The following is a 22,464-nucleotide window of genomic DNA, read 5'->3' on the forward strand; positions in this document are numbered from 1 at the left end:
GTCTTGGAATTATCTTTTTTGCATCTGGATCTACTGATGCAAGAACTAAAATTCAGCAAAGTGCTGGGAGCGAGCAGAGACCCAAAATCTGAACTATATCATCAGTCTAAAAGAACGGAATGAAAAGAACACAACTGCAGTAAATAGATCATATCAGCTTTTTGGATTAGCAACAAGAACTCTGTTCTTATAGTTACAAATGACTCATTGCAGGATTAGAGAGATCAGTCAATGTCACAATGATGTACTCTAAATAACTAAATGACAAACATGTGTAAATTTATACTGTGTTTATTCACCACACCCAGGTAAATGCACAGAAGTGGAAGATCCTAGCAATGTACCTGTTATCTATAAGCTGTTCCAATGTAATGCTAGACAGCAATTATCAGTCTTTACACCTACCCGTGTCATCTCCTAAAGTAGCTCAAGTTTGCTGATTTAGATACTACATTAGAAGTTAGTGTATAAATGTACAATCTAGAGACTGAAGAAACAATGGAGCAAAATCCTAACAAGAAATCGGTTAACTAATAACTCTGAACTTCAATGCCATCATATTTGTTATGTTCCCCTCCAATATTTATTCATGGGGTGAGGCGACTAATGACGTCATGAACTGCCAGCCATAATATCACTGAAGCGATTATCTTCACTTCAATGCATTTCCACCATATACAAGGTTCAAAGTCCGGATTGTGATTAAATATTCAGCAACTGGAGGAACGGAGCTGCAACAACAATCATGAAAGTCAGAAGATAGCAGTTTGTTCAATTAGCACTAATATCAGAACTTAGTATTCACTCCTCCACCAATGAAGCACCATTATGCATGGCAGCCTCAAACTGTAGGCTGTCGGAACATTCTTACAAATACAGGACACCTGGTTCAACAATCTTTGATCTTCCACTATGAAAGACAAGAGCAGTAATACCATTGGAGTCTAAAAGGTTTCCTCACATAATATCCAAATTGGACATATATTCCTTCAGTGCTGCTTGGTCAAAATCTTGGAATCACTGATGCAACTATTTTATAGGAATACCATTACCACAATAGAAATGCTCACCGCCACCACCTCAAGGCAACTAGGGAAGACAATAAATGTAGATTTGCATACAATGTGGCATCCTATCTGATCAACCTAGCAGTTGCGTGGATAATTGACCATCAAAAACAATCAGTTAATTAATTAATTGTTTATAGTGCTATAGAAAGTATAAATTTAATCAGCATGGAAGAAAGCAATCACTAAAAACGTTGTGGTGCCCCAGAGAAGGACTATAACACTTAAATCAGATGCCCCAAAAGCAGCGGAGAATGAGATGTAAATTTAAACTCAGGCCAATCTGGTATCCCCAAGTTTGGGAAAGTAGTAAAATAGAAATGGGACAGGCCTCTTAAAGAAGGTAGGCAAATACTTTTTAAGGCACTAGTGAGCTAAGAGGAGGAATGCTTCCAATAGCCTTCAAACATATTTTCTACCAATTGTAGCCTCTCTTCAGTGCTGTGAATGGTTGATCGCACTCTTCCTCAACTCTTAAAATTCCTTTCTAAACACAATTTGCTATCTCTATCATATCTCTCGAATCAAAGTAAAAGGATGGTGCAAATATATGAATACATAAGGAAAGTGGCATTTTCCCAACTAGACAGAAATTACTAAAGTCGAGAGATTTATAGGCTATTGAACAGCACTGATATGTTTACAGAGCACCTTTAAAGTTATAAAATGCCTAAGTTATGTCACAGAAGCATATGAAGTATAATTATATCCCTATGGTTGGAGCTTCACTGCACTGTTGTCCCAGTAGACTGATACCAACATTCCATAGGCAGGCAGACAATTGGCTCCTTGGTTTCATAAGGAAGGAAGAGGAGACAGTACTCCCTGGAAAGATTGCAGCATTTCAGATTTTTAGATGACGCATGTTCTACACTTGAATCCACAGAAAAATCCATGTAATAATTTTTTGACATAATTTATGAACCTCACCCTGAACTCAAATCTACTTTTGAAATGGAGCAATTATTTCCCTTTAGTTGATCTGCTAGATGATAAATCTGCCAGGGAATTCTTGACTACTGTCCACTGCAAATCTACCTTCACTGCCCAATATGTATGCTTGAAATCTTGCAGTTCCATACACAAGATTTTCTTCCTCAGTAAAACATTAATCAGTTCCAAATTAATTGTACTGGCAACCAGTTTAAGACTGACATTAAAACTTCCAGTGTAATGCCTTTGCACATACTACTTCCTAGGAATGGAAAATTGTTGACATTTTCTATAATTTTGCTATTTATCACAGAATCACTGCAGTGTAGAAAGGCCATTCAGTCCATCATGTCCACACTGACCCTGTGAGGAGCATCATGTTGGAGGTGGTGTGGGTGAGAGGAGTGGTTTGCTGATGGAGAAGGTTGGAAGCTTAATCTCCGGTGTGTTCAAAGACCAGCTTTTCTATATGCTTTGTAGAAGGACTCAGCAGTGACATGGAGCTCAGTTGATGTCAAAACAGAAGGGCATCTACATACTGAAGTTCTATGACTGAGATTTAAAGAGTTTTAGTTTTGGCTTGTTGGCATTACCTTGTCATAATAAAAAACTAATGTTGTGCAGTGATGTGAGCTCATGACCTTCTGTATCACTTTAGCACTAGTACTTGTTCAACAACCTCTGAAACTCCAGTCAGCAAAAGCTGCTATCCTATAGTGCCTGAGTGACTTCAAAGACTACAATAACAAGCACTTGTGAAAGGGTCCTCATTCCCTCTACTCGAAACATGATGTCTGGTTTGACTAAAACCAGATTCTAACTGCAGTAAGAACAAAGTTTGCACTGATTGGAAATTTCACTATGGCTCAAGAGAAAAGTAAAATTCCATGACAAAAAACAAATAATGGGCAGAAAGAGACTGAGTTCCAACAACTTATTGAAATCAAGAACATGCATAGCTTCTTCAGTACTGTCAGGATGATGGTATGTTGTTGGAGGTGATTCTGAGGGATAGAATTTACGTGCTTTTGGAAAGGCAAGGACTGATTCGAGATAGTTAACATGGCTTTCTAAGTAGGAAATCATGTCTCACTAACTTGATTGAGTTCTTTGAAGAAGTGAAAAGAAGATTAAGGCAGAGTGGTAGACATTGTCTACATGGACTTCAGCAAGGTGTTTGACAAGTCTCCGTATGGTGGACTGGTTAGCAAGGTTAGATCACATGGAATCTGGGGAAGCGAGCCAATTACATACAAAATTGGCCTGAAGGTAGGAGACGGAGGACAGTGGTGGAGGTTTTTTTTTAAGACTGGAGGCCTGTGACTAGCGATGTGCCACAAGAGTCAGTGCTGGGTCCAGGGCTTTTCGTCAAATATAAATTATTTGGATGTGAACATAGGAGGTATGGTTAGTAAGTTTGCAGATAACATCAGAATAAGTGGTGTAGTGGAAAGTGAAGGTTTTCTCAGAATATAACATGACCTTGATCTGATGAGCCAATCTGCTGAAGATTGGCAGATGGGATTTAATTTAGATAAATGTGAGATAAATGTTGCATTTTAGTTAGGCAAACCAACTTACACACTTCTTCGTAGGGCCATAAAGAGTGTTTCCAAACAGAGACCAAGGGGTGTAGGTGCATAGTCCCTTGAAAGTAGAATCACAAGTAGATAGGGTGGTGAAGGCTATATTTGGCAGGCGTGCTTTTATTGGTCAGTGTACTGAGTATAGGAATTGAGGCATCATTGCGGTGTGATCGACATTGGTTAGGCCACTTTTAGAATACTGCGTGCAACTCCAGTCTCCCTGCTAATAGGAAAGATGTTAAAGTTGAAAGGGTTTAGAAAAGATTTACAAGGATGTTACAGGATTGAAGGACTTGAGCTACTGTAGAGGCTGAATAGGGGCTTTCTTCCCTGGTGAATCAGGAGGCTGAGGGGTGATCTCATAAGAGGTTTGTAAAATGATGAGGATAAGGGAGTCCAAAGGTAAAGGATACAGATTTACGTTGAGAGGGGAAAGATTTAAAAAGGAAATTAAGGGCAACTTTTTCATGCAGATGGTGGTGCATGTAGGGAATGAGCTGCCAGAGGAGGTGGTGGATGCTGTTCCAATTACAACATTTAAAAGGCATCTGAATGAATACAAGAATAGGAAGGGTTTAGAGGGATACAGGTCAAATACTGGCAAATGGGACTTGATCAATTTAAGATATCCGGTGAGCACGAACAAGTTGGACCAAAGGATCCATTTGTGTGTTACGTAACTCTATGATGTCTGAACTGCGTAATGTAGAAGACAAACATTAGCATTAAAAAAGTTCTGCAGCTCTCTCCATCTCCAGAAGAAAGAACTCTATTATAAGAGAGGATTGTTTCTTCTGTGCACTTTGCAGAATAATACTTTCGTTGAACGATTATGTTTTTTTGATAGACCTTACAAATAAGTATGCTGATGTTTCTTGCTATTTTAAAAATAATCTTTTGCAATGATTTTATAAATTTCAAGATATGTTAATGCATTTATCCTTCTCCACTCCAAACATGCTACAAGATCTTCCATTCAGATAAATTATTAGTCTGCAATCAGTTTTGGTACACTATAATCTTTAGACACTGGCTGTGTATCAAGTTTGTATTGAGTGCATTAAATATTTTTTCTACCTGCGGAGAACACAGCATTGTAAAATACTGTCACAACTGAACATAAGGAGACCAATTTTATATTCAGATTTCTTTTATAAGACTAAATCAACTGTATTCATTAATTATGACACCCTATTAAGGTCACTGATTCAAGCAAAAATCTGTTTCAACGTCAATATTTTCAAACCCTTCTGTTTTAATGTGTGTGGCTAAATAGAAATGGCAGCAATCCATTAATTTTATTTCCATTCCGTGGCACGGTGGCTCTCTGGTTAGCGCTACAGCCTCACAGCACCAGGGACCCAGGTTCAATTCTGGCCTTGGCCAATTGTGCAAACTCCACATAGACATTCTCCCAGTGTCTGCATGGGTTTCCTCTGGATGCTCCGGTTTCTTCCCACAGTCCAAAGACGTGCAGGTTAGGTGAATTGACCATGGTAAATTGCCCATAGTGTTAGGTGCATTAGTCAGAGGGAAGTAGATCTGGGTGGGTTAGTCTTCAGAGGGTCGGTGTGGACTTGTTGGGCTGAAGAGTCTATTTCCACACTGTAGGGTATCTAATCTAATACTAATGGAATCAATTATCAGGAATTACTAATGGAGAATTAACTACATAACTGATACTTAGTATGCAGCATTGATTATTGTTTTAGCTGGAAAACTTTTTAACTCATCAACTGCTTTGATTTCTTTAATGAACTGAAAACTGAAGTCAACTGCACTTAAGACTTCAACACTGTACGCGTAAGGTTTACAAACAGCATTTCACAAAGTTTCACAAAATCTTACTATTTAAATTAAAAGCTCTGCTGAACAGTGGGAAAGATTTTATAAGGATAAGATTTGAGCTAATTGGGAGAAAACAATGGAAAGTGGCCAGAGAAAAGACAACATGTTAAGAGGTACAGGTAGAATAGGGGATTACTTATGCCCATGGACTCTGAGACCACTATTCCACATGAATGATTTAGATTCTGAAGCTCAACGAAAACTACTAAATTACTAAATAATACCCAATTAGGAGGAATCGTAGATTTCAAAGCGGCAGCTAGAAACTACACAATTTACTAATCTAAATAAGTGTGTGGCAAGTAAACTCTAACGTGGAGAAGAAGTGTAATGCATTGTATATAATGAAGAAGAATGAGCAACACATCTATTTCATGAATGAATGTTCAAATGCGTCACACCCAGATGAATCAAGTTGGGGGGATTGATTTGGTTCCCCTCTATTCAACCCCCATATTCATTGCTTGCAACAAGTGTTATTTTATTTTCTCAACACACAGTTATAATCACACTTCCAATTAATTGTAGTACTAGTCAAAATTAAGGAGCCAATTACCAAGTGTTCTTGAGTGCTTTGAGAAAAATAATAAAACATGACATCAAACACACACACAAAAAAGGCTTAAAGTTTAAGAAGAAGAATGCTTGGTACAGATAGGAAGAAAAAAGATTATGAAATTTTAAAATCCTTACAACAGTTCTCAAGGTGTTAGATTTTTAACCAAGACCACAGCTGTTAAGATTGACTTGTACCTTTAGCAGCAACAGTATGTATAGATATCTTTGGGAAAATAAACATTCAGCCAGAATTCAATTTGCTTTTTCACTGAAACCAATGCAGAATGCTGGAGAAACTAAACACATCTGGCAGCATCTGTGGAGAGAGAAATAGAGTTAATATTGAGACCAGAATGACTCCTCTTCAAAAAGGAATGACGCATCTTAAAAACCTTAACTCTGTTTCTCTCTCTACAAATGCCACCAGACCCACGGAATTCCTTCAGCATTCCGTATTGATTTCAGACTTCCAGCATTGTTTTTATTAAAATGCTTTTCTTCACTAAGTGCTGTCTTCCAAAATGACGAGGAATCAGGGAGATAGTGCCTTCTTCTGTTATGAAATATAATTCCTTCTTTACCGTGATCTGTGTCTTTTAAAAATATATAACTTCCAAGTGAGCCTTTAATCTCCCAATATTGGAATCATAAAAGTGTCAATTAAAACAGGAGGTAGAGATCCTGATGCCTGACTAAGTTGCGTATTTTCAATGTCTTTAAATAGAAACGTTAGTTTCAGTTAAGAGTTTTGTTTATTCCACATTGGTTTCCAGGACTTTGCCTAAATGCAGAAAAGAAATCATGGCAGCCATTTCAGGTCTGTTTTTGTCTCTGTTTAAAATCATTTTGTTCGCAGAAGGTCTCAAGTATAAATGATGGAAACTGAATATTGATTGTCCTTTTATTCAAATCAATATCATAATAAATGTGAAAAGGTTTAACAAGAAAGACTCAGAGGCTTAATAAATGCAATAGCTCAACATATTGTTCACTGCAGCTCGGCACTGCAGGATATCAACCAGAATGATTTCATAGATAAAGCATATTGGCAAATGATGACCTAGTGGTACTATCACTAGAACGTTAATCCAGAGATCCAGGTAATGCTCTGGGGACACAAGTTGGAATCCCACCACAGTAGATGGTAGAAGATAACCATAAACTAATTATTGGAACTAATCTCATCCCTATCTGTCCGGCATACATGCGACTCCAGACACACAACTATGTGGCTGACCTTTAACTGCCCTCTGGGCAATAAATGCTGGCCTAGACAGTGGTGCTCTCAACCAGTGAATGAACAAAAAAAAAGAGAAAGAACATTTGGAATAAGTATCTAATAATAAAGGGTAATTAGGAATGGGCAACAAACAACATCCAAATCCAATGACAAAAAATATCAAGAATTGCTGCATTATGGTTGTCCCTCACTTTTGCTTAGAAATGAGGCTATCACTGCAATCACTAAAGTGAGCCAGAGACGTATAATTCAAACTTGCATTCTTACCAGAAAACAAAGAGACTTGAGAGACCAGCCAATAGAAGCAGTTTTGTATCATTCCATTAGAAAACAGCTGTTAGGCAAAGTGACAAAAGGGATCATATCTTTGTGAGAAAAAGTCAGTATTGTTGTGATTGTGCAGCCACATTTGTGAGCTGTGCTATTACCTCTCTGCAATCTGAAGGTAATGGACCTAAGGTGAAGTATCTGCCTAGCCCTGTTCCTCCTCTGGCCTAATAAAATGAAGCGAACCAAAGGACTAGTGAGAAAGAGGAACTAAAAGAAATTAGTATAAAGAAGAATGAGTAACATTAAATAAAAGTCTTGATGAAATTTATGAGACTAAAAGTTGGTAAATCACATGGACTAGATCTATGTGCCACAGTGGTAAAAGAAGTGACTGTAAAGATTGTGAACATATTGGTGGTAAAGTTTCAAAACCGTAGATACGGGAACAATTCCTGCAGATTGGAGGAAGCAAATGTAACCATGCAATTTAAGAAAAGAAAGGAGAGAGAGAAAATGGGGAATTCCAGATCTGTTAGCCTCATATCAGAAGTAGAGAAAATGCAAGGGTTATTAAGGATGCGATAACTGGATATTTAGAAAGTAATGATAGGATTCAGCAGAGTGAACAACTGTTCCCTTTCAGAAATCAAATGTTTGACAAACTTGTTGGAATCCAAGAAGAGTAACCACCACACAGTTCTTGTGGAGACGAAACCCTGCCTTGATATTGAGAATAATCTCCATCATGTTGTGTGGCACTATCATCATGCTAAGTGGATCAGACTTCGAACAGATCTAGCAACTCAAGACAGGGCATTCATGAGGCACTTTTGGCCATCAACAGTAGAACAATTGTATTTCAGCACAATCATGGCCTGGCATGTCCCCCACTCAACCATGACCAAAGTACAGAATCAAGCCTGGTTCAATGAAGTGTGTAGGAGAGCATGCCAGGAGTATCACTAGACATACCTAAAAATGAGGCGACAACCTGGTGAAGCTACCAAATAGGATTACTCGAATGCCAAACAGTAAGTAATAAACAGTGCTAAGCAATCCCTCAACCAACAGATCAAACCTAAGCTGTAGTCCTGTCACATCCAATCATGAATGATGGTGGACAATTAAACAACTCACTGGAGGAGATGGCTCCATAAATATCTCCATCTTCAATGATAGAGGTGCCTACACACAAATGCAAAAGATAAGGCTGATGCATTTGCAACAATCTTCAGGTCAGAAATGTCAAGTTAATCTTGGTCTCTTCTAGTAGTCCCAGCATTAAATACCAGTCTTCAGCCAAGTTGATTCACATTGTGGTACTAAGGAATGGTTGGAGGCACTGGATACCGCAACGTCTATGGGCCCTGACAACATGTCAGCAACAGTACTGAAAGCTTCTGCTCCAGAACTTGATGCTCCTTTAGCCAAGGTCTTCCAGTACAGTTACAACACTGGTATCTACCTGACAGTGTGGAAATTTGCCCAGATATGTCCTGTACATAAAAAACAGGACAAACCAACCCAGCCAATTACCAACTCATCTGTCTACTCTTGATCATCAGTAAAGTGATGGAAGGTGTCATCAACAGTGCAGCACTTGCTCAGCAATAACCTGCTCAGTGATACCCAGTTTGGATTCCACCAGGGCCACTCAGTTTCTAACCTCATTATAGCCTTAATTCAAACATGGACAAAAAGAGAGCTTAATTCTAGAGGTGATGCGAGTGTGACAGTCCTTGATATCAAGGCTGCATTTGACAGAATGTGGCATCAAGGAGCATAAGCAAAACTGGAATCAATGGGTATCGGGAGCAAGCCCTCCAGTGTTTGGAGTCATACCTGACACATAGGAAGATAGTCATGGTTATTGGAGGTGAGTCTTCTCAGCTCCAGGACATCACTGCAGGCGTTCCTCAAGAGTATTATCTTCTTCGACGCAACCATCTGCAGCTGCTTCAATGATTCTCCCTCCGTCACAAGGTTAGAATTGGAGATTTCACTGATGTTTTCACAATATTCAGCACAATTTGTGACTCCTCAGATACTGAAGCAGTCTATGTTCAAATGCAACAAGTTCTGGACAATACTCAGGTTTAGCCTAATATTGGCAACTAATATTTGTGCCAAACCAATGCCAATCTATGACCATCACCAATAAGAGGCACTGCCCTTTGACATTCAATGGTGTTACATCACCAAAATCCCCACTAATCAACATCCTGGAGGCAACCATTGACCAGAAACTAAACTGGACTCGCCACCCTGGCTATGAGCATACGAGAGGGTAGGAATACTGTGGCAAATAACTCACCGCCTGTCCATTATCTACATGACACAAGTCAGGAATGTGATGGAATACTCTCCACTTAGCTGGATGAGTGCAGCTCCACTAACAATCAAGAAGCTTGATACCATCCAGGACAAAGCAGCCCATTTCATAGACAACACATCCACAAGCATTCACTCCCTCCACCACCGAAGTTCAGTAGCAGCAGTGTGCACAATCCATAAGTTGCACTGCAGACAGCACCTTTCAAACCCCAACCACTTCCACCTGAAAAAACACGCAGCAGATACATGATAAAACCACTACCTGCAAGTTTCCCATCAAGCCATTCATGTCCTAACTTGGAAATATGTCACCTTCCTTCACTGTCACTGGGACGGTATCCTCCCTAATGATATTGTGGGTCAACGCACAGCAGGTGGCCTGCAGTGGTTCATGAAGGCAACTCACCACTACCTTCTCAAAGGCAATGAGGGATTGACAATTAATGCTGGTCAGCCAGCGATGGCTACATCCCACAAATGAATACAAATTTTTAACTCCAGAGTTTTGTAAACTGTGAGAGGTTGTGTAGATATTTTTAATTGACCTGTTCAATGACATCTGGTATAGACAGGACTTGAACCCGGACCTTCTTCTACAAAAGGTGCAGACAGTACTACTGCACTGCTTGGAAACCAGTGCCAGGGAGCGCTTTATTTCTTTTTATACAGGATCTGCTTTTATTTTTAAAAGAAAAAAAGAGTAGGGTCTGCTTTATAGATATTTGCTATGCAGCCTTTTCAGAAATTCTATTACGCATACCTGGAGCATGCAAGACTTGAACCCAGGCCTCCTGTCTCAGAAATAGGGACACTATCACTGCACAACAACCTCAAAGTATTTCTTTACCGTTGAGAGATTGGAAAATGTTGATGATCATAGAAACCTAAGTTCATGACTTACTATTCATGTTCATAACTTACTACAGGCCTGTCAGGGTTAGTGCAGGAAAACTATTTCCCTTGGTTGGAGGAATTGGAACCAGAGTCTCAGAATAAGAGCTAGGCCATTTTGAATTGAGATGAGGTGGAATCCCTTCACCTTTCAGGGGAATTGTAATTCTTTGGAATTTTCTTTCCCAACAGGTGCGGAGGCTTAGTCTTGAGTAGATTTAAGATAGAAATAGACAATATTTTTAATGTCTGAAAGTCTAAGGAGTAGTGGGCAATGCAGGAAAATTAGGTTGAGCCTGTACACCAGTCATGATCTAGTTGAGTGGTGAATCAGGCTCAAAAAGTCAAATATCCCACTTCTACTCCTATTGTCCTATAAGTATAATTACTCGCACAGTGTACAATTTTTTAAGAATGCCAAACCATGTCCTGAGGGTTGTATTACACAGACACTAACCTCAAATCTCAGCAAAACTCAACTATTTGATTACTGTCAAATGAACATAATTGCCTGGTAAATTAACTATCATTTATAACAGAAATACAGTTGTAAGTTCGCAGTGCAAGGCTGTAGAAAAGCCAGACTGAATTAAAAGAATAGCATATGGGGCCTTTTAATGTACAACGGTGTGTTTCAAGACAAGAGATAGGAATGTCAAGGAACAAAAAATGTTTTGATGAATGAAATAGCAACCTCAGAACACCTCTAGAAGTGAAGTACAAACACTAGTTCAGACTTTAAACACGATTTTAGCTATGACGATTTTAGACCATGTCAGCGGCTCTGATTAGAAGTCAACACCTACAACAAAACTAACCATAACATGACATAATTTGGTAATAAACATGCCGTAAGGATGTTAAAAATGCAAAGTACATATGTTCTCATGAATGAGTGCACTCTTCTGTCACTGGTTCAAACCTATGTTGTACAGAACTGCCTACAAGATCTTTCAAAAGTACTTAATGGCTAACAGTATATGTATCAGTAAACATTTTCTTTAAACACAAATACATCCTATTGCTTTATCTTCTTTCTTTTGATATTATTGGGATTTTAAGACAATAAATGCAAGTTTGCACATTCTTGCCACATCTGCATGGGTTTCTACCGAGTGCTCTGGTTTCCTCTCAGTCCAAAGATGTGCAGATTTGGTGAATTGGCCATGTTAAATTGTCTGTGGTGAACAGGGATGTGTGGGTTAGGTAGATTAGCCATAGTAAATGCAGAGATAGAGTAGGGTTTGGGGTTTGGATGGGGTGCTCGAAGGGTTGGTGTAGACTTGATGGGCTGAATGTCCTCTTTCTGCACTGCAGAGATTATATAATTGAAGTCTTGCTCCAAATAACCTTACACAATTATTCCATCAGGAGATAGATTCTACAACTCAAACATTGTTATGTATAAAAAATTTGTAAAAGTTGCTCTTTACACCTTCTGTTGATAATGATTTTCTCGTGCACGTTCTCAGCATAAGGTCAGCACTGAGTTTATTTGGGAGGCTGTAAATTAAGGTTGGTTACTGATGATGGATTCCAATGAATTACCAAAGGTATTTCTGAATTTCAGATCATGTAATCTTTCCTGTAGGCATAGTTAATGAAAAAGAATAGGAAAGCTGAGTGCGAGTTTCAGGCCGTTTACGAGATTTGTATTCTCTTCTTTTTCTCAATAAAGTAAATGTGGTTATAATGCTCATTGGAAGAATGACCTCCTTCTGCACTGTAACACTGCTGTGATTAACCCATGAGGCTCTTCTCTCAATGACATTTTCCTGCATAGAGCATCATAACTTAATCATCAGCTTTCTCCACAGATACCTTGTGTTCTGCTCTGCATAATCCAAAGCCTGTGTTTTGTAAAATTCAATTCACACCACAGTGAACCCCTATAAAATTCCAAATTAGTTATCACAGCAACAATGAGTTCCAGCCATTGAAAAATGTCCAAAAAGAGAAGAGATAATCAGATAAGTGAAACAGTGTCTGTGGAAAGGCTGCCATGTATCTTAGCACTTGCATATTTTAGAGATACATTCAAGGACTTAAGTATGTAAACATTAGAGGTCAACAATGTAAATGTGCTTAATCAAGTTAGTTTCTGCCAGAATAAAATAGAAATCAGATTAAAAAGATTTGTAGTGATTCTATAAATTAGTCCATATGTGTACAAGTTGGTGTATATATAAAGTGTTGCTACAGTTAAATGCATATTTTTCCATGCCCAATGTAATGCACCACATACATGGAAGTTAGGCATGATTGAAGTGATCATCAATACTACATAACTGCACAACTAGGAAGAAATGACAATTTTCCCTACCCTTGAGTGATGTGGGCAATGAAGAGAAATTTTGGAAAAAAAAGAGATTTTTAACTTTGAGCAAGAGAATGTCCGACTTACCCCTTGAGCTTTCAATGGCTAGGACCTTATTACCATACATGATGACAAGGACCTTATTACCATACATTTGCAATCATTACTAATTCAGCTAGGCACATGGGAAGAACTAGATATCAATTCTCAGTTTAAATGATCATCGGGTGGATGAAGCTTGTCACTGTCCTCATTAAAAAGTGAATACACTCACTTATTTTGTCCTATTTTTTTCAAAAAAGAAAAGGTTGTGACAGAGGTGTAGAGTAGTCTGCTCCTAAGTCAATAAAGTGAACAGCTCAAAGCCTTGGTTTTGTTTTAAAGTTGGAACAACAGAAGCAGCATGAATGGGTAGGGGTTAAGTTCCCTTAGAAACATGATTTTTTAAAAACATTTAGCCTTCAGTAGCAGTTGCTGGGGTCTTGAAGCTGGATGTGGAAAGTTTTATTTTTCTCTCTGATACAGCGAAAAGCTGGGGTTTTCTTTCTGCTCCTAGAATTGCAGGGAGACAATCTATTTTATTGAATTTGCCTTTGCCAAGAGAATGTTTAAGGGATGTTACTATAGTGGAACAGTTAACTAGTAGTAGTTAATATATGTATTATTTTGTTAAGCATTTCAATAGTTACAGTTAAGCCAATTATTTTCCTTCTGTTTAGTCTGCATTTTATTTGTACCATATTCATAAAGTGTGTTTTATTTCAAGCCTGGCAGTTTGACCAATTGAATTGCATCCAGCACACAATGCCTTACACTTATCTTTAAATTAAGAAACAAAGTTAGTGTCTCGCCTATCTTCTTAATATAGTTTGAGGATTTGGTCTGGTCCATAACAGTAGAGCATTCAACACCATCATCTATACAGCTGTTGGGTTACAAAGCAAACAAAAATAACTCTCAAGTAATAAAACAAAATTCCTCAAAGATTCACCACCTTTCCACATTGTCTAATTCTGCCCACTTCACTCCCTTCAGTAAGGGAAGGCTCATCTGTAATTTTGTCACCCCTGTCATCAATCTGCTTTATGGAGTCAGGCACACAATTAATTTGCTAAGGACCCAATCAAGGTCAAATTTGCAACATGGTATTTCATAGTCAGAGCAAAGAACACCCCACACACCAACATTGCCACATATAAATGCCAACTGACTAATCTGTATGGCAGGTTAGCTTGCCTTATGAGCTGAGGTCGAGGTTTTTGGTCTGATTGGGGTGTGAGGGTATAGAAGCTGGACAGTTTGTTACAGGGAGCCTAGCAACACCACACCCTGCTCCCTGCTCCCCTCCCCCCCCCCCCCCTCCAAACCTCTGATCTGTAGAAGTGATCGAAAGCTCCCTGGCACAGGCTATGATCATTTCAGATTAAAAACTATTGTGGTCCTACCCAGTCATTAGGACTCATTGTTTTATATTAAGTGGGTGTATCAATGGGGACAGCCAGGTGATTGAAGCAGCAAGTTCAATTTTTCCATTTTGCAAGAGACTTACCACCAGTTGCCTTTATTCAGTTTGGGGTTGAGGGCAAGCCCTCACACCTTTATTTTCATTTCCTCAATTATACTTAGTCAACTCTTTCAAGGCATGTGGACAAGTCTGTGCTTAACCAAATATGCAAGATTTGTTCAAGAATGAAGCCGGATGCACTGAATTACATGCTTAATGTTCTTTTGAAATTTGGGATTTGATACATACTGTGGCAGCATAAATAGACTGAAAATATAATCCAAAATAAGATGGACAATGTTCAGCATACTTAGAAAGAATTATTGATAATTTAAAAAAGATCATTATATTATTCCTTTCAGATCTATTTGTTAGCAGTTCATTTGTTAGTTCATTGCCAAAGCAACAGTTCCCGACTAATTTCAAGCCCTATTTTCTAATTCAGACAACAGATCATATGGCAGATGATTTGATACAGCCTATTATTTTCCTTTGAAACAATTAGTTGAATTATAGAATTATAATGAGGACAGTGATGATTTTCAGGCTTCTGCCAATACTCTTCCATATCATATATCTCTGGAGGGATAAGAGATCCTTCAATCACCACGTCAAGCTTAGTTTGAGCGTCAATGTGTGACTAAGTCATGTCATAACCTCTTGCCATAATAGTCCCTAATTTAATATGCAGGACTATTAACTGCATAGCTATCTTGAATTCTAATTTGAAATGGTCAAATTAGGAAATACGCAAAAGCCAACATCCAAACATATTTGAAAGAAAAGCACTATATATATCAAATATTTGGTGTGCTCCCTCAGAATTATCTTGATAAAAAACAATTAAAAATAAACAAAAAGCACAGCTCTGAAATGAAAAATGAACAATACAGCAATGTTTACCAGTAGTTGTATTCTAATAGTTTGCATGAATTAGATTTTTGCTGGTAGCAGAACACAAAGGCACTTCTTTCAGCCTCAGACCCCTCATAACCTTACTTCCTGCTAACATCAGTTCAATCTTGAGGTTATGTTTCGATGCTTTATTTAGACTTTCTTCGATACAAACAAAAGAGATGGAGATACAAATTTGGATTTAGTTTTGAAAATAATATAAATGAAGTTATATATCAAACTAAAATTAATTCAGGCTAAAGTACTCAATTATTGAGATTAACTGGAAACCATCTTGTTAACTGGAAAGCATTGTCAAGTTAAAAACATCGTAGTGCTTCATGATTTCTGTGTAACTGGGTTATTCAATGTCTTAAAATGTACAGAAAAAACAGCTACTTAAATATAAGATAATAATTGGTCTTTAAATGAAATCTCAGTCCTGATACCACACAAGTGATGGCTTCTACAGGGCAACTTAGAACACAACACAATATGTACTTCCAAATCATTTGATTTTCTAATTTACTTTAAACAGACCAATAAAGTCACTATATGTTGGTTTTAAATATAACTATAAATTAACACTATACTATTGATCGGGTTAAGTAGATTTCAACTTTCACTCTTCTGAAAAATAGATTTTCAAAAGTATATATCTTGAATTAATAGTGTTGCAACAAGCATTTTTGCAGCTGTTCTAAGTTTAGCAGCACATTTTGGTTCTATAATTTGCATAAGGAATTTTGTGCCCCATTCTTATCAATAATTCTCAGGTAAATTACATATTACCTTTCAGTATGTGTACTTTTCCTTCAAGAGGATCTTCCTGTAGTCTGAACTGATATCAGAGCTGGCCACAGTTCAGTGAGAATAAACTCGCAAGTTGCATTTCAATGTTTTATAAAATTTGAATGAGAGAGAACCTTGGTTAGGGTCTGCAGGATTGTGAAGTTTTCACTGATTTACTACAGATTTTGGGTTCAAATCCAAATTCTCAGTCACAATATCTACACATTGTTTGGAAGTGCAAGTACAAGAAGCGGGAAATTTCCTCTGCAAATATATAGCAGATGGCAAGAACATTAAATTACAGAGGTGAGTGTGATTCCTCAGTTTGAGCATCTGTAGCTAGACATATAAACAGACTGCTAAAGAAACTAGTTCTACAAAATAAATTCATAATTTATCCAAAATATCATCCACAATGTCACCAATGCACCTTAAAAATTTCTGTGCAAGTTGAAAACAGACATTTATAAAAAAAACAAGTTTTTTTACTGCAGACAGCAAAAGTAAAAATCACAAAACCTTAAGATAAGCCAAGAACAAGAAGCAGCAATGATTTATCTGAATACTGCTGCCTTATCTAAATGATTTCAGCTTGCAGATGGAATGCAGACTTCTCTGGCTGCACATTCAAGCAGAGTATCAGCATCATGTGTGGTTAAGTGCAACCCCTAGCTAGCCGATCGGAAGCACAGGCTCTCCCTCTTAAAAGAGTGCATCTCTCAAGCAACTGGACTCCAATTATCATTGAAAGATCTGGATGGAAAGGCAGGCACAGCAACAAGCCTTAGGGGCCTTCAGGTGTTCTAGTGCTGCATTGGAGACACGAGTAATTTAGCCAGAAAGAAGAAAGATGTATCTTTCCTGAATGGGTTAGAAACACTCAACATGTATAATGAAAAGGGAGATAGCCACAGAGGTCAATTCCTGGAATTCAGCTGCAATATGGGAAGATGTTCAATATAGGAACATAAGAAACAGGAACAGGAATAGGTATCTGGCCTATCCAGCCTGCTCCGCCATTCAATAAGATCACGGCTGATCTCTTCATAGACAACCCTTTGGGTGAAGGAGTTCATCCTTAACTCAGTCCTTAATCTGCCCCCCTTATCCTGGGGCTATACACCAGAGTTCTAGTTTCACTTGCAAATGGAAACAACTTCCCTGTTCCTATCTTATTTACTCCCTTTATACGTTTCTATAAAATACACCCTCTTTCTTCCAAATTCTAATGAATATAGTATCAGTCTACTCAATCCTCATAAGGCAAACTTCTCAATTTTGGAATCAACCTAGTGAACCTCCTCTGCACCCAAACCAGTGCCAGTACCTCCTTTCTCAAGTAAGGAGATGAAATGTGTACACAGTACTTCAGGTGTGACCTCACCACACCCTGTACTTCACAAGGCCCTCAAGATAAGTGAATATATCTGCCGATGACATCTCCTACATACTGCTCCCCATCTCCTGCTGCTCAACGCACCACACATTCATTACTCACCCATAATTCAAACCCAATATTCAGATGCTCCATATTACTTTCACAAATGTACTAATGCTGGCAGCTGCACACCCACCTCTCACAGCTTCCACAACATTTATGTTATCTACCTATAACTGGTAGATCAGCCAAAAATAATGAAAATACACTCACCAGCTCACTGACATCCCTTTCTCTCTCTTGCAGGACAAGGTGGGCTATTAACATAGGGTGTAGAAAAACTGACGGTTAGGCATGCTTGCATTAATTGAGCCCTCTGGAGGAGATGGTGCTCTGCAGAGAGACTGAGGTTGTTGGATCTGACATCACTAGAGGTTTCAGGGAGACAGTGAATTTGAAATGACATGCCCCAATTGCATGCGTTTTTGGTACACGGGCATGTAATGTTGGCCAGATGGCTAGCCAAACAAGTACCCACCTGCTCTCAAGTTCTCTATCCAAATTCAGAATAGGTGGACAGGAGTCAAAATTAGCAGCCCACCCGCAATCCAGAAAAAATATTTAGGATCAACTGAGCTCATTGAGAACTCAACTTGCGCTGGTAAAACACGACCCATACCAAATACAGTTGGTACAGTGGGCAGTCCATGTTTGTTTTTTAAAAAAGTATAAAATGGTGTTGGGGGGAGGGGTGGCTTGGTTAGGGAAACCTCCCGACACCCCCTGTGTCACATCCACAAACATCTACTCTGTGCACCACTAATATCAATACACACTGTTGCTGCTATCTACAAAGATGCATTACAGAAATTCGACCAAAGATTCTTAGACAGCGCCTTCCAAACCCACAACCATTTCCATCGGGAAAGACAGTAGCAGCAGATACAGGGGAAAACTATCAGCTGGACATTCTCCTCCAAGCTAGTCACCATCCTGACTTTACCTTGTCACTGGGTCAAAATATGGAATTCCCTCCTTAAGGGCATTGTGCATCTACCTACTGCACATGGACTGCAGCAGTTCAAGACAGCAGCTCACCACCACCTTCAATGGCAACTAGGGATGGGCAATGAATGCTGGCCCCACCAGAACACTCACGTCCCATGAGTAAATAAAAGGATAACCTGACATCAGGATTCACGCTCTCTCCTTCAAGAGCCTGCCTGCAGTATTGAGTTTATACACTGTCAGCACATCAGGAGCTGCCAGCCAATCAGATTTCTTATTCATGCTTGGGATGTGAGCTTCACTGGTTGGGCCAGCTTTATTTCCCATTTCTAAATGCCCTTGAGAAGGTGGTATTTTCTTTTTTAATACAAATTGCTACAGTGAGGAAACAGGCCCTTCACCCCAACAAGTGTACACTGGCACTCTGCAGAGAAACCCACCCAGGCTCATTCCTCTAGTACTCTACATTTACCATGGACTAACGCACCTAACCTACACATCCCTGAACACTATGGGCATTTTAGGATGGTCAATTCACCTGATCGTGGGAGGAAACCGGAGCACCCGGAGGAAACTCACACAGACACAGGAGAGAACATGCAAACTCCACATAGACAGTTGCCCGAGGCGGGAATCGAACCTGCGACCCCGGCACTGTGAGGCAACAGTGCTAACCACTGAGGTAACAGTGCTACCTCACCACTGTGAGCTGCTTTCTCGAACAGCTGCAGACCCTTTAAGGTAGGTACATCCAAAATGCTGCTGGAGAGTTTGTTTCAGGATTATGACTCAGCAGCACTGAAGGAATGGCAATATATTTCCAAGATAGGATGCTGAGGTTTGGAGGGAAACTTCCAGATGGTGGTATTTGACTGGCAGATCTTGATGGCATGACACCTTTTGCAATGAAGTCTGACTTCCTGCAATGAGGTAATTTAGCCCACTGGCAATGTTCTTTGACTGCCAGGTAGGCTTCTTTTAGGTTATGCTCCTACTCAAATCCCATTTCCCCATCATTCTGCTATTTGATATGAAACGTAAGTTGCAAATGGTGTGCCCCCCACTGTTCTTCACCCAATCCTTCCTTTCTGCTTGTCTGCTATCAAATACCCAAGAGCTACTGCCTCAGATTGAAGCTATACCAGCTCTCTAATAAAGAAGAACCACCCGTTGATCTGATAGCGCAGCCACCACCAGAGATACTAAACTGTGAAAACTTTCAAGTTGAGCTCAGCATCACTTTCTGCACATTGCTTCTCCTCTCTATTGTCTGTGTGCCACTTCCAAGTATTGCTGCAGCCCAGGAGACAGATACATTATGCCTCACAGCCTCCAACAGCACTATAACACTTGTCTCAAAAGGACTGCAACTATTGCCAGTGTTAATGAAGCAAAGTTTCTCCCCAGTAGGTTAACCAACCACTCCGACATCTTTGTCAATAACAAAGCTTGCTTGAAAATCCGAATGTTAATAAAACTCCTTCAACAACGAAGAATAATTTCACTAATTCTGCATCCCAAAAGCAAGTCAAAAGCACCTCTCCAAATGGACAGTTAACTTTTTAATCTACTTACGGGGAGACCAGCATGCAGCTGAGTACATGTTCATAGCGCGTGTTTAAAAGATATTAAGTGACTTGGACTACTGTAGATGATATGGTCGGTCATTCATCAAATCCACATTAGCAGTTGTTTAACTTCATAATCTGCTCATTTTGAAAGCTTGCAGCATCCACATATCACACTAGTACCCAGCCAGTTTCCTGAAGAAGGGCTGTACCTTGGATGCTGCCTGACCTGCTGCGCTTTTCCAGCAACACATTTTCAGCCCCAGCCAGTCATAGCCAATCTGAGGTTTATGCTGATGGTGGCCACAACTGTCTAGATAAATGTTTTTCAAATTCAGTTTTTCTGTAACATTAGCATGGTTTTATTTGACTCAATTTCATGACCTTCGTATTTAGATAATACAAACTCATTTGTTTAAAAAAAATGCTTCACGTGCTATGAACTGGCAGTAATTTACACAAACAGCAATAACAGTATTTGGTTGATCTAGTATTCTATCAGTCTAACCATTTGTTGCAGAAATCCTCCACATTTGAACACTTCCAATGATTTTGTTTCTATACACTATCGAACAGATTATCCTTGTTACTCTTAGATACAGATGTCCCTTTCTAATGGATAACTTAAATGTGTTTTTCACGTACTACATTCATATTCATTAATTTAACTTTTGTTGAATTAGAAAATGACAATATTTTGATCCAGATTTTATGTTTGCTTTCTTCAACCTTAAGTGTCTCACTTTTTTATGCAAGTGCCTAATTCCAATTTAAAGGGATAACTTCCACATTAAATGAAGATTTTTGGCAGAGAATTTCATACACTAACTATTCTGAATAAAAACATTTTTTTTCTGGTGTCCCATTTCATGTTTGTTTTTGCAGTTGTGTTCCCCCTTGTCTTACCAATCAATGGAAGTAATGTCACCATTAAATTTATTGTAACTCTTTCTATCTTGAAGTTTATCAAAACATGCCTTCTCAGTCTTAAAGATCCTAACTTCTCAAATCTCTCTTCATATAGGAAACTTGTGAAAGTACACCTCACAGTTTTATAAGTTTCTAAGATGAAATGCTCATTACTGCACACAAGGTTTCAAATGCAGCCTCAATATTCAGAGTTTCAACTTTGGCAGTGATGAGTCTATCACTTTCAAGACCGTTTTAAATTCTCCCTAAATTTAATTCCATTTAGCATATGTTTATGATGTACACATTTTGACCGAAATGCAAAACTGTTCATTGCACATTACAAATTTTATTTGCCATTAATTTGCCCAAATGTGTAGCCAGCAGAAATCAGATAAACCTTTTGTTTTACCTGTAATCTCTATTGTTCCTCCTATTAGGAAATGTTACATGCTTATATTTAATTCTGATGTGAGTGTTTACTATAGGAATAGTGGAGATCCAAAAATCTTTCCTCTAAGACACTAAACTCATTATTGCATCAACATGGAGCTCTTAGATGTACAATTGCTTATTTTTGTAATAAACTTGTTACCTGGTCTATCCTGGTTTTTCTAAACTTTGGTTTAATTCAATGACAGGGCGGTGCAACATCGAGAGCCGAAGGGCCTGTACTGCGTGTTATGTTCTATGACATTAAATGCAGGATTAATGCAGAGATATGCAAGATTTATAATGGAGAATTACACATAAATAGGTAAGTGGAACATCCCTAAAAGGTTTACATTTTTGATGACAGAATCAGCTGCACCCAAAGCTAGTTGATTTTATTACTATGGTATTGCTATACCTCTACACTAAATTAGAAAGTTATTCTTCCTATTATTTTTCCCATTATTGATATTAACCTAAACGGGGTTTGTAGCTGCTTCTCATTGCATTCCCTGTCTTGTCAATATCAATACATTGTGCTCTTGACTATTTGAGTGTGAAATGTGAAGTTGGTATTGATTGTTGAGTCCAACAGCTTTACCCTATCTTGGGGAGCCATTCTTGTACATGTCAACTGCCAAAGCATATTCTCCATTCTCTGCCTCACCTTTCACAATCATTGATTCATATGAGAAGACTTTAACCTGCTGCAAATACAAATATTTTAAAATTTTGTTCCAGTAGAAACAATTACAACAGCTTTCCTTTTAAGTTACTATCCATTAAATTATGTGGCAGTGTTTCATAGAATTCCCACATTACATTCTACCTACCTCCCAGTAGACTTGCACCCGAATGGAAGACACTGGCATTTAACTCCAGTTTGATTCCAGATCAAAGAGATTAAAAGATTAACTGCTTTTGATATGGAGTTA

General features: G+C 38.7%; 1 protein-coding gene across 3 annotated transcripts in view; it reads right to left on the bottom strand.

Annotated features, from left to right (window-relative positions):
* itgb5 (integrin, beta 5) overlaps positions 1-22,464 on the bottom strand; it is a 136,300-nt gene that overhangs the window by 48,920 nt on the left and 64,916 nt on the right. The gene's annotated exons all lie outside the window — the stretch shown is intronic.

Source organism: Chiloscyllium plagiosum, chromosome 7 (assembly GCF_004010195.1).
Source record: "Chiloscyllium plagiosum isolate BGI_BamShark_2017 chromosome 7, ASM401019v2, whole genome shotgun sequence".
Taxonomy (NCBI): domain Eukaryota; kingdom Metazoa; phylum Chordata; class Chondrichthyes; order Orectolobiformes; family Hemiscylliidae; genus Chiloscyllium; species Chiloscyllium plagiosum.